At 41.5% G+C, this 13,008-nt stretch overlaps 1 long non-coding RNA gene across 1 annotated transcript in view; it reads right to left on the reverse strand.

Annotated features, from left to right (window-relative positions):
- Nucleotides 1-5,067, reverse strand: part of LOC131277512 (uncharacterized) — a 75,065-nt gene extending 69,998 nt beyond the window's left edge. Inside the window, exons 1-2 of the long non-coding RNA XR_009184670.1 lie at nucleotides 4,994-5,067; nucleotides 4,149-4,235 (exon numbers count right to left, since the gene is read on the reverse strand). This is a non-coding gene — a long non-coding RNA (uncharacterized lncRNA). The remainder of the gene's footprint in view (nucleotides 1-4,148; nucleotides 4,236-4,993) is intronic.
- Between the last annotated feature and the right edge of the window lie 7,941 nt (nucleotides 5,068-13,008).

Below are 13,008 nucleotides of genomic sequence, written 5' to 3' on the forward strand. Positions count from 1 at the left end.
AACAGGTAAAATCAAAACCAAAAGCTGGTCCTTTGAGAAGATCAGTAAAATTGACTAATCGCTAGCAAGATTAACAAAGGAGAAAAATAGGCAAATAAATACAATCAGAAATGAAAGGAGGGAAGTAATGACTGACCCCACAGAAATAAAAAGAATCAAAAGACGATATTATGAGAAACTGTATGCCAACAATGACAACCTAGAAATGGGAAAATTCCTAGAAAGGCACAACCAACCTACATTGACACTACAAGAAATACAAGAATTAACAAACCAACCACATTTAAAGAGACTGAATCCATCATCAAACACCCCCAAACAAGGAAAAGCTCAGGACCAGATGACTTCAGAGATCAATTCGACCAAACATTTCAAAAAGAATTAACAATCCTGTTTAAACTCTTCCAACATGATGAAGAGGAGGGAAAATTACCCCACTCTTTTTATGAAGCCAACATCACCCTAACACCAAAGCCAGATAAAGACACTACACAGAAAGAAAAGTACAGACCAATCTCTTCACTGAACACAGAGATGCAAAAATTCTCAACAAAATATTGACAAATTGAATCCAGCAGCATTATTTAATACTTACACATCACAACCAAGGGGGATTTGTTCCTGGTTGCAAGGCTAGCTCAACATAAAAAAAAACCATCAACATAATACACCACATTAAAAAAAAATTGAAGGGAAAAAACACATGATGATCACAATAGACACAGAAAAGGCATTTGACAGAATCCAGCATTCTTTCTTGGTAAAAAACACTTCAAAAGGTATGAATAGAAGGAAGATGCCACAATATGATAAAAGGCATATATGAGAAACCCACAGCCAACATTGTACTCAGTGGGGAAAGGTTGAAAGCTTTCCACCTAAGATCAGGAACAAGACAAGGATGCCCCCGATCACCACTGCTATTCAACATTGTACTACAGGTTCTAGCTAGAGCAATTAGAGAAGAAAAAAATTAAAGGCATCCAAATAGGAAAAGGGGACATAAAACTTGCACTATCAGCAGATGACATGATCCTATATTTAGAAAATTCTGAAATGTCTACAATGAAGCTACTTGAGATAAGAAATGAGTCCAGCAAAGTGGCAGAATACAAGATCCACATGCAGAAATCAGTGTTCTTGTACAGTAGTACTGCACAATCTGAGGAGAAATCAGGGGAAAATTCCATTTACAACAGCAAAAAAAAGATTCAAAATGTAGACATCAACTTAGTCAAAGAATTATAGGACCTAGATGCAGAAAACTACAAAACAGTGGTAAAAGAAATTTAAAATGACCTAAACAAATGGAATGACACTTCATGTTCATGTACTCTAAGACTAAATATCATGAAGATGTCAATCCAACCTAAACTCAATGTAATATCAATCAAAATTCCAACAGCCTACTAGAAAGAAATACAAAAGGCAATTACCAAATTCATTTGGAAGGGAAAATGCACCCAAGTAACCAAAAGCATTCTAAAAAAGAAGAGCAACATGGGAGGAATTTTACTGCTAGACCTTGAAACATATTACAAAGCTACAGTGGTCAAAACAGCATGGCACTGGCATAAAGAAATACTCATCGATCAGTATAATAGAATTTAGAGTCCAGAAATAAACTCTCACCTCCATGGTCAACTAGTTTTTCAGACACCTACCAAGTCCATGTTAATGGGGAAAAAGTCCCTTCAATAAATGGTGCTGGGAGACCTGGATATCTATAACCAAAAGAATGGAATGAAACCCCTATCTTACATCACATACAAGAATCAACTCAAAATGGATCAGAGACCTAGATATAAAAGGACCATAAAACTGCTTGAAGAAAATGTAGGGTAACATCTTAAAGACCTTGTGCTACATGGTGGCTTCTTGGACCTTACACCCAAAGCACACGAAACAAAAGAAAAAATAGATAAATGGGATCTCCTCAAAATTAAACATGTGTACACCTCACAGGACTTTGTCAAAAGGGTGAAAAGGTAGCTGCCTCAGTGGAAGGAGATACCTGGAAATCACATGTCCAATAAGGGATTAATATCCATGATATGTAAAGAGATGTTACAACTCAAAAATAAAAAAAGACTCAATTAAAAAATGGGCAAAAGACATGAATAGACATTTGTCCAAAGAAGAAATACAAATGGCAAGAAAACACGTGAAAAAAATGTTCAATATGAATAATGATTAGGGAAATGCAAATCATAACTAAGAGATATCTTTTCACACCTATCAGAATGGCCACAATTAAAAAGTCAGAGAACTACAAATGTTGGAGAGGATATGGAGAGATAGGAACTCTTACTCACAATTGGTGGGAATGCAGAATAGTACAGCCACTGTGGAGGACTGTTGGGCAGTTCCTAAAGAAGTTGAATATAGGGAAGTGGACTTGGCCCAGTGGTTAGGGCATCCAACTACCACATGGGAGGTCTGTGGTTCAAACCCCGGGCCTCCTCGACCCATATGAAGCTGGCCCACATGCAGTGCTGATGTGCACAAGGAGTGCTGTGCCACGCAGGGGTGTCCCCCCCATAGGGGAGCCCCACGTGCAAGGAGTGTGCCCCGGAAGGAGAGCTGCCCAGTGCAAAAGAAAGTGCAGCCTGCATAAGAATGGTGCTGCACACATGGAGAGCTGACACAACAAGATGATGCAACAAAAAGAAACACAGATTCCCATGCCACTGACAACAACAGAAGCAGACAAAGAAGAAGACACAGCAAATAGACACAGAGAGCAGACAACTGGGGCAGGGTGGGGATGAGGGGAGAGAAATAAATAAATAAATAAATCTTTTAAAAAAAACAAGTTGAATATAGATTTGCCAGTGACTCAGCACTATCACTATTGGGTCTACACTCAGAATTGAAAGCAGTGATACAAATACACATCTGCACACTCATGTTCATAGCAGTGCTAGTCACAATGTCAAAAGCTGGAAAGAACCCAGGTGTCCATCAACTGACAAATGGATAAACAAACAGTGGTATATTCCCACAATGGAATATTATGCAGTACTTAAGAAGAAATGGGCAAGCGGATTTGGCCAGACAGATAGGGCATCTGCCTACCACATGGGAGATCCAAGGTTCAAACCCAGGGCCTCCTGATCCATGTGATGAGCTGGCCCACGCACAGTGCTGATTGTCCCAAGGAGTGCTGTGGCACACAGGGGTGTCCCCCGCATACGGGAGCCCCACATGCAAGGAGTGCGCCCTGTATGGAGAGCCGCCCAGCACGAAAGAAAGTGCAGCCTGCCCAGGAGTGGTGCCACACACAGAGAGCTGACAGAACAAGATGATGCAACAAAATTGAGGCACAGATTCCGAATGTCACTGACAAGAGTACCAGTGGACACAAGAAGAACATACAGCAAATGGACACAGAGAGCAGACAACTGGGAGTGGGGTGGGGAAGGGAAGAGTAATAAATAAAAAATAAATCTTAAAAGAAAAGAAAGTCCTAAAACATTTGACAACATCAATGAACCTGGAGGACATTATGTTGAGTGAGGCAAACCAGACACAAAAGGACATATACAATAAATAGAGGATCGCTATGAACTAAATATATTGTATAACATATTGTAGGATTCCATTTACATAAAATGTAAATGTAAATCAATTTATAGAGGGGAAATAAAAGTATCTGTGCAAGAATAGCCAAAAGGGGAAGCTGTGAACAGTAGGGGATGCACAGATGGAGAAGTGATGGATTTACTTTTTAAATTATTATTCAAATTAAGAAAATGCTCTAGTAATGATGGAGGTGATGAATGCACAACTATGTGATGCTGCCAAATACCACTGATTGTGCGGTGAACGGTATGCTTTGTTGATACGTATCGATAAAAATGATTTGTTAAACAAATGACAAACAGCACTTAAAAATGGGAAACTATGTAAATAACACTTTCATCAGAGAAGAAACATTCAATTCTTTTCATCACTAGGGAAATACAAATTAAAATCTGCTATGACTTATCATATAGACAGTAAAATGGCTAAAATCAAGAAAGATAATACCAACTGTTTAAGAAGATGTGGAAAACCTGGAGCCCTCATACATTTCTAGTGAGAATGCCAAAAGGTGCTACCACTTTGGGAAACATTTCGTCAGTTTCTTAAAAATATAAACTTACATCATTGTTGCTAGTTCCACTCCGAGATATCTATCCAAGACAAATTGCTGTACCATGATTCCCACAGCAAGTTCATGGCCGCCAAAACTGGGGAAAAAATACAAATGCCTATCAACTGGGGCTTGGATAAGAGAAGGTGGTACATCGTAAATAGCTCTGCAGCTCTAACTAGGTAATTTCATTCAACTAACTTTCACAGATAAACAAGTTATCCGCGTCTGGAAAAATGCCAAAGACTGAAGCAGGCCCGGAGCCCCCCGCCGCCCACGGGCTCCCGCAAAGGCGGCCCCCAACCGCACAGAGAGGGCAGGACCCGCGGGGGCGCCGCGCACAACCGTCCAGCGAGCGGTAGCTTCGGCGGCCGCGCGTCCAGGCGCTCCCGCAGCGCAGCGCAGCGCGGGGACGGCCGCTCGCCCGCTTTTTTGCGCTGCCGGCGGCCCCCGCAGCCCCGCGCCCCAGCCCGCCCCGCCGCCGCCAGGTGGGGTCCGCACACGTACCGCGCTCCGAGCCGGGGGCAGGCGGGCGTCTGAGAAGGGGCAGTGCGCTCCGCCCGAGGGTTCCGGGCTGGCGCTCGCTGCCCCGCGCGGAGCCTCTGCCCATCCCGAGCACCAGGACACCGCCGGGACCCAACACCCGAGGTCCGAAAGGTGCAGCGGCCGCGCCGCGTGCTGGGCGGGGCCTCAGGGGCGGGGCTGAGCGGTGGGGAAAGCGGCTGCGCGGCCAGCAGCGGGGCTGAGCGCCCGCCACGCCCTTGCCAGGAGCCCCATGCCCGCCGCGGCCCCAAGCGGGCCCGCGCACTTAAGGCTCCTGCGCGCTCCCGTCCCACTAGACTTCGGGGCCCCTACCTGCGTCCTCCAGGAGGAGGGTCTCCCCACCCCCGAGATCCGGCCAGCGCCCGGCATCCACGTGGATCCCCCTGGCCAGGAATGGGGACGGCTCCCGGGAGGAGCTGCCAGCCCCCTCTGTTGTGAGATAAACATTCTTCTACATCACAGAAGACTGAAGCTCAGGGTGCCGCGCAATAAAGGGCAGCAGGAGGTGCGCTGGGTGGGGGGCAGCGGGGAGTCTCATTGTAAACAGAAGGTTACTGCCTCCTTTTCAGCTAACAGGTCATGATTCTAGGACCCAAGATGATAAAAATAGTTAAAATGGACAGAATTATTGTAGTTTCCTAAGGTACACATGATTTTAAAGTGGAAAATCTTCAAGGGAAATTAAGACCTTTATAAGTGAATTATAAGTGAATCAACACTTGGAATATTTTGGAGCAATACTTGGGACAAACTATCAGTAATTCATCTTTTAGGACTTGTGTAATCACTCCAAACAGATTATTCCTGTAATGTCAAAAAACTATCATATAAATGGAAACTTAAATTTTTTTTAAAAATTTAATTGCCTTTTTTAAAGCTACCTTGAGCACAAAAAAAGTTACATTAAAAAATATGAGGTTCCTACCCCCCACCCCCCACTATACTATGCAAATAAAGAGAGACAGAACAAGGATTAATGGCTGGCAGGGGTTGAGGGGAGTGGGGAAGGTGGAGTAACTCCTTTTGGGTCTATGAGCGTTCCTTCAGAGTGGATAAAAATGTTCTGAAATTAGATAAATTTGATGCACAACATAGTGAATGTACTAAATGCCACAGAATGTACTGTTAAAATTGTTGATTTTATGTTATGTCGCTTTCACCTAACAAAAAAATACAGATAATGTGAAGTGGAGGAAAAAGAAACTCTCATAATTATAATGCTCTTATAGTGCTTGAAAGGAACTCTTTCTTTCTACTATATCTCTCACCTGCACAGTTCTGAGTTGTCACCTGCTGATGGTAGAGTTCCATGCCATCCAAAAGGACCAGGTGTGCCTACATTGCAAAGGAGCCACAAAAATACTGACTGGTTCCTCTTCAAGGAATAGGTTTCTCTAGTTCTAAAAATGGCTAAAAGCTAGGGTATTAAGTTAAACAAGTATTATCAACACAGACATACTCAAGATGAATTAGGAGGAAAAAGGAATTTTGCAATTGAGCAAGTCTCTTGCTAGTCTTCATTACTAGAACTAATTAAAGCATTTTTCTTTTCTTCTCTAGTACAGAACCTGGTCAGAGGGTTTTCTCCTAGCTCACTTAAGCTTCTCCTGTTCTATTAGTGCCTTTGCAGGGTCCTCTCTCATCACAGGAACCTTCCCTGCCATTCTTTATGTCCCATTTCTCCCCTCCTCCCTCCAGTTCCTCCTCCCCCTCCTCCCTCTCCTCCTCCTGCCTCTTCTCTCTCTCCTCTCAGGCTTTTCTAAACCACAAGAGGCAGTGGCCTCATTTCCATTGTCATAGAACCCTCAAATCCCAAAGAAATGCAGAATCATTCATCAAACTTTGCAAGTTTTTTCTTTTACTTGTGTAGAGGACGTGATCTTTTTTGGTTACTGTTAGCATGGAGTATCTTTTTCAAAGATTTCACTTTCAGGCAGTTTTTATCCCTGGATCTAAGGTGAGTCTCTTGTAGGCAGCACATGGATGGCTCATGTTTTTCCATCCATTCTGTCAGCCTGTATCTTTTTTTTTAAGATTTATTTTATTTATTCCTATCCCCTTCCCCCTCCATTGTCTGCTCCCTGTGTCCATTTGCTGTGTTTTCTTCTGTGTCTGCTTGCATTATCTGGCAGCACTGGGAAACTCTCTCTTTTTTTGTTGCATCATCTTGCTGTGTCAGCTCTCCATGTGCAGTGCCACTCCTGGGTGAGCTGCACTTTTTTTTCACATGGGGTGGCTCTCCTTGTGGGGTGCACTCCTTACACATAAGGCACCACTATGCAGGGGCACCCCTGCATGACAGGGCACTCCTTGAGTGCAGCAACACTGCATGTGGGGCAGCTTACCACACAGGTCAGGAGGCCCTGGGGATTGAACCCTGGACCCTCCATGTGGTAGACGGATTCTCTAGCAGGTGAGCCATGTCTGCTTCCCAGCCTATATCTTTTGATAGGGGAGTTTAATCCTTTCACATTCAATGATATTACGGTAAATGCATTATTTACTTCTATCATTTTATTCTTTGGTTTTCATATGTCATGTCTTATTTCTGTCTGTATTTTTGCTCTCTTGATTATCCTAATTACATCATGCTATTGTCTTCTCTTCCCCAAGTTCTGATGAGAAATCCACAAAAAAATCTTTCTGGGCATCCATTGTATGTGATAGTTTGCTTCTTCATTGCTGCTGTCAGAATTTTCTCTTTATCTTTGACATTTGGCAATTGGAGTAGTCCTGTTAGACCTACTATAACTCTGAATAGACCTATTGGAGTTTTATTCCAATTTATTCTGATTGGGGTACACTGTGCTTCCTGGACATGCAAGGTCATTACTTTCATGAGGATTGGGAGATTTTTCAGCTCTTTTTACCTCAGATACTCTTTCTGCCCCTTTTCCCTTCTCTTCCCCTTCTGGAACTGACATGACATGCATGTCGTTGTGTTTTCTGTTATCACTCAACTCCTTAAGTCCTTGCTCAATTTTTCACATTCTTTTCTCTTTCTGTTCTTTTCTCACTTCCATTTCTGCTGTTCTGTCTTCTGCATCACTTATTGTTTCTTCTGTTATTTCAAACTTGCTTTTGTATGCCTCTAATGTTTTGTTGTTATTGTTTTGTTTGTTTCCTCTTTAGGAGGTACTGTCAATTGAACCCAGGACCTTTGTCCCGGCCTGCGGGACAGCAACGGAGACCCGAAACCTGCCGAGAAAGAATGGTGGGACAAGAGACACAGAATGACAGCAAGACAGGGTTCTGATCAAACTGCAACTTTATGAAAGGGGGCAAAGTATATATACCCTCGGGAGGGGGAGGAGTGGGGAGTGAGGTGGTGGAGGCTAAGGATTGGTTGTTGCTGTTGCTGGGGTGGGAGGCAGACTTTAGTTTCACGGCTTGTGCCTGCGCACTCTCTTATCAGTCTGGGCAGTGGCGGGAAGACGGAGGACAAAGGAGCAGGGAGGGAGAAGAACAAGGAAGTGGGCTCTGCTCTGTTGGCCATGTTGCCGGCATTGCTGAACTCAGTGTATACTCGTATTGACAGCTCCCAATAGACCTTGTGCATTGTAAGCAGATGCCCAAGCACTGAGCTACATCTGCTGTGCAGTGAGAGTTCATTTTTTCATTTCTTGTTTTTAGAAGGTGCCAGGGATCAAACCTGGGACCTTGTACATGAAAAGTAGATCCTCAACCAGGTGAGCTACAACTGCTGCCCTCTAATTTGTTTTTTATCCCACTATTGTGTCTTTCATTCCCACGAGTTCTGTTACTTTTCAATTCAGGCTTCCAAATTCTGCTTTGTGATCACTTGTTGTCTTCTTGATATCTTTTATCTTTTTTTTTTCATATCATCTTTCAATTACTAATTTGATTTTGGAAGTTTGTGTGCATCTCCTTGTTAGTTGTCTGAAATCCTGTGTCTCTTCTGGGGACTTTGATAGATTCCTTTTCTTGGGTTATTTCTTCTCTTTTCTCAGAATGACTTGTAACTTTTTCCTGATGTCTAGGCATCTGATTTGAATGGTGAGTTTACTCAGATGCTCACTTTCCTTTCATAGGGATTTAGTGGCAGGAGGCTGTGTGTCAATTGGTGTTCTTGATTTTTGGTTCAACTTGTTCTGGGTCTTTATGATTGTCCCTGTTAGTTGCTCAGATCTGGGCCCTGAGCAGAGTAATATGTTGCAGACCTGCTTCCTAGGCCCTTGGGGAGGGAGACTGTAAAGACCAGAAAACGCCTCTTCTGCTTATTTGTGTTCCTTATGTGCTTTTCCTTGGTCCAGCAGATGGCACTCTTTGTCAGCCTTCTCAATTCAAAGCCTGGTCAGAGTGTGTTTGCATCCTCCAGACCAGATCGCTGCGATAGAGGATCCTGCCTGGAGGCTAAGAGCCTCCTAATTCGAACAGTCATTCCTGGTCAATAGAGAGGGCAATTAGTCTCCTGCTGGCTCCCTGGCAAACAATAGCAGGGCCCCACCCAGACTGCAGGAGCTCAAGGGCAGAGCAGACCCAAGTTGGGGGTCAAAAGCAGCCAGCCTCAGGCTTTGTTGCTCTCTTCTCACTTCTGGGAGGTGGGTCCCCCTTTGTAGCCAGGGGCACTGAGGCCTGAGAATTCAAAGTGTGTGTATGGTGGGGGTGGATACTGGCAGCTGCAGCATATACTCACAGTTTTGCCATCATGGTTCTTTTCCTTGCCCCTCTCTTTGCTGGGTGGTGTCCAGCCTTCCCCTGGGGTCCTGAGCCCTAGAAATTTCTTTCCAGGCCATTTCTGCCTGTCCTCTAGCTATTTTTCTGGAAGAGAAGAGAGTCCTCTGTCTTGCTAGTCTGCCATCTTCCCAGAAGAAACATTGTAAAGTAGTCAAAGCCATTTGAGTTCACATGATTTCAATAAAAATAATATTAATGAATATGCATTCAGACTGTTTGTATCCCATCTTTCCCTAATGGTTTTTTAGTTTAGGAACACAAATACATATTTATAGAAATAATGGTTAAATCTCTTGAAACTAAAGCACTAAGGAAGTTAAAGCCATAAAGAAGGAAAAAGTAAACATGCTCACAAAGAGAGTTAATACAATATTGTATTAAATTTGACTGAATTTCTTAGTGTTCCATACAAACTGAGAATTGTGGACATTTGAAATACTGATTTCCAGAGTGATTTTTCACTTAATGATTTTTAAACTGCTTTCTGGGTCCCATTGCAAAGGTGAGTTGTCAGAGGGTATAACTGGTGTTGGGGATTGCATAATGTCCCCCAGAAAAGGTATGTTCAGGTTCCAACCCCTGTTCTGTGGGTGTGAATGCTTTTGTAAATAGGACGGTTGAATATATGGGCCTTCATCCAGTGTGGCTGAAGTCCTTATAAGCAAAGGAAATTGGACATGGAAAGGAAGCTCTGGGAGCAGCTAAAGCTGGAAGTCAGTGGAACCCAGAAGAGAAAGGAGAAGACACAGCCATATGCATCAGCACATGACAGAAAAGCCAAGGAGCACCAACATGGCTGGTGAGTTCTAAGTACTGACTCTGGGAGGAAGCAAGCCTTCTAGCCTCTGAAACCTTGAGTCTGTAAATCCCTGTTGGTAAGCCAACCCATTGTATGGAATCTGTTACAGCAGGTAGGAAATAAGTGCAGGAGTCATGGAGGAAACTGAGAGTACACAGTTCTGACCCTCAGCCCCTTCCATCAGACCAGCCCTGCTTTTATCATTTTTGTTAAATAATTTCTCAGGCCAAAAATGAATTACTTATTTGTTTTTCACAAAGAAGAAAACATACCATTCTTAAGAAAAAGTTTCCAGCAAAAATGTTGAAAGTGGTAGCTTTTACAGTAGAATTAACTAACAGACAAGTGTTGTTAAAGACAATGAATAAAAAAGAATAATAAGAATAAAGGTTTTGTTTTGTTTTGTTTTTTAGCAAATAAGAACCCTTTCTTGGTAAATAGAAATCAAAAGTATAATTATAAAGTATCACTTGATAAAGACCTTTTGGCAGGAGTTTAAGCTCTGGTCCAGGTATGTAATATTTTAGTAATCAGTGGAAACTTGAAGAAGCCAATATATATGACTTATGTCAGTAATTCTGAACCTTTCGATGAATTCATTACTATCTCCCAACAGAAAGGATCAATCATTATTGTACGTGAAACTCTTGTAGGGAACATACTTTAAATACTATTTTCTGTACCTTTTACCCAGATATTTTTATCATTTATCCTTCACTGCTGGGAGCAATGCAAAGTGGTGTATTCACTGTGGATGATATATTGATCGCTCCTCTGAAAGCAAAGTATAGAATTATCATGTGATCCGGCAACTGCACTACCAAAGAATTGATAGCTGCATCTCAAAAAGATTCTTGGACACAAGTGTTCATAGCAGCATTATTTGCAATTGCCAAATGATGGAAGCAACACAAGCATCCCTCAATAGATGAATTGATAAATAAAATGTATAATAGTATAGACATACAATGGATTATTATTCAGCTGTACAAAGGAATTAATTCATGATGTGACGATATGGATGACATCCTATTGAGTGAAATAAACCAGACACAAAGGACAAATATTGTAGTATCACTTTTTAAAAATATATAGAAAAAAAAACCCTCATAGCATCAGAATGTATTCATTTCTGTGGTGAGTGTACAGAATGAGAAGTAAAGGCTTAAAATCTACAGCATTCCTATTTGGAATGATGGAAACATTTTGGCAAGTTATGGTGCTCCATCAAGGTGACAGACCCTCATTAATAAAAAGGCTCCCTACCAAGTTCTTCTAATTTCTGGTACTATAGATAAAGTACAGGATATTGAACTATGAACCCACATTTCTCAATTAAGAAAGGCCCAGCCAGAGTCCTGAATTGTTCTACCTCTGGAAACTCAAAAGAAATTCAAACTACATGCCAGGCTGTTTTATGTATTTCTTTATCTTGCAATAATGTAAGAGGCAAGAAGGCAAGAAAATTTCTTTTTGTTCAGCTATTTACCTCTCTAGCAGTTGGACTAGTGCCTAACTCATTTTATGGTGCTGAGGTTTGAGAGTAACTACTTAATATCATCTCTTTTCACCACTGCAATTCTGATCTTAAAGGAAGAGGAAATGACAGTTGAACAGATATCTGAATTTTCTTTATTTGACAACTTTTGGAGTACATAATTTCATTGTGTGCAAAGAGGTCCCTAACTTTATACCCTATTAACAAGCAGACATGACCTTATCATGCATTATGTAGCCCTAACTGACCAGCTTCTTTCTCTTAACAATATGAATTTGTGATGCATCCGTGTCTTTCTGTGGCAAGATAGTGCTTTCCTTTTTACTGCCGAGTAATTATGTGGGAATAGTTGTACCACAGTTTGGTTATCCATTCACCTAGTGAAGGACATCTTGGTTTCTCCTAGTTTGTGGCTATTATAACTAAAAGTTGCTATGTATAGATCAGTGCTGTTTTTTGTTTTTTTTTTTTATGTGGACATTAGTTATCAAACAAACTTGGGTACATGCCTAAGAATGTGATTAACAGGTCACATGCTGAGATATGTTTACCTTAGTAAGCCATGCTAAAATGTCTTCCAAAGTGGCTGTGCCATTTGCATTCCTTCCAGCAAGGAAGGAGAGTTCCTGTTCATTGCTAGCAGTTGGATTGTCTGTTCTTTGTTGTTTTAAGTTACTTTTCAATAATGACAAATGATGTTAAGTGTCTTTATATGTGCTTATTTGCTAGTTGTATACTAATTTGGTGAGGGGTCTGTTCAGTCACTTTCCAATTTTCTTGGTTACCAGGTTTGATTTCTTTTTATTGAGCTCTTAGGCCTTTTGTATATTTTGGTACAAAATATGTGTTTTACAAAACTTTCTCCCAGTACAGGATTGAGGTCTTTTCATTCAATTAACAGTGTCTTCCACATAGTAGAATTTTTATTTTTTTCAAATGAAGTTGCATTGCCATTTTTCCCTTTCATGACTCTTTCTTTAGGTGTTGCATTTCAAAACTCATCAGCAAACATAAGGTCATTCTCCTGTTGGAACCTCATTTTTTTTTTTTAAATCATTTTGTTTCTTAGGCATTAACTTATAAACTATTTTAGGTGAGTTTGTATATAAGATGTAAAGTTTACATCTTTTTTTTTCAATATGGCCATCCAGTTGTTCCATTCCATGTGTTGAAAGGATTATGTTCATTTTGAACACATTTTAATGGGTCTACATATGGGCTCTATTTTTTGTCCATTGTTCTGTTCTGTGTATCAAGGTCATACTCTATTATTAATTATTGCAGACATGAATTGGCAGTATGGGCTGCTCAATTTTATTTTTCTTAAGCACT

This window comes from Dasypus novemcinctus, unplaced genomic scaffold, assembly GCF_030445035.2.
Source record: "Dasypus novemcinctus isolate mDasNov1 unplaced genomic scaffold, mDasNov1.1.hap2 scaffold_123, whole genome shotgun sequence".
In the NCBI taxonomy this organism is placed as follows: Eukaryota; Metazoa; Chordata; class Mammalia; order Cingulata; family Dasypodidae; genus Dasypus; species Dasypus novemcinctus.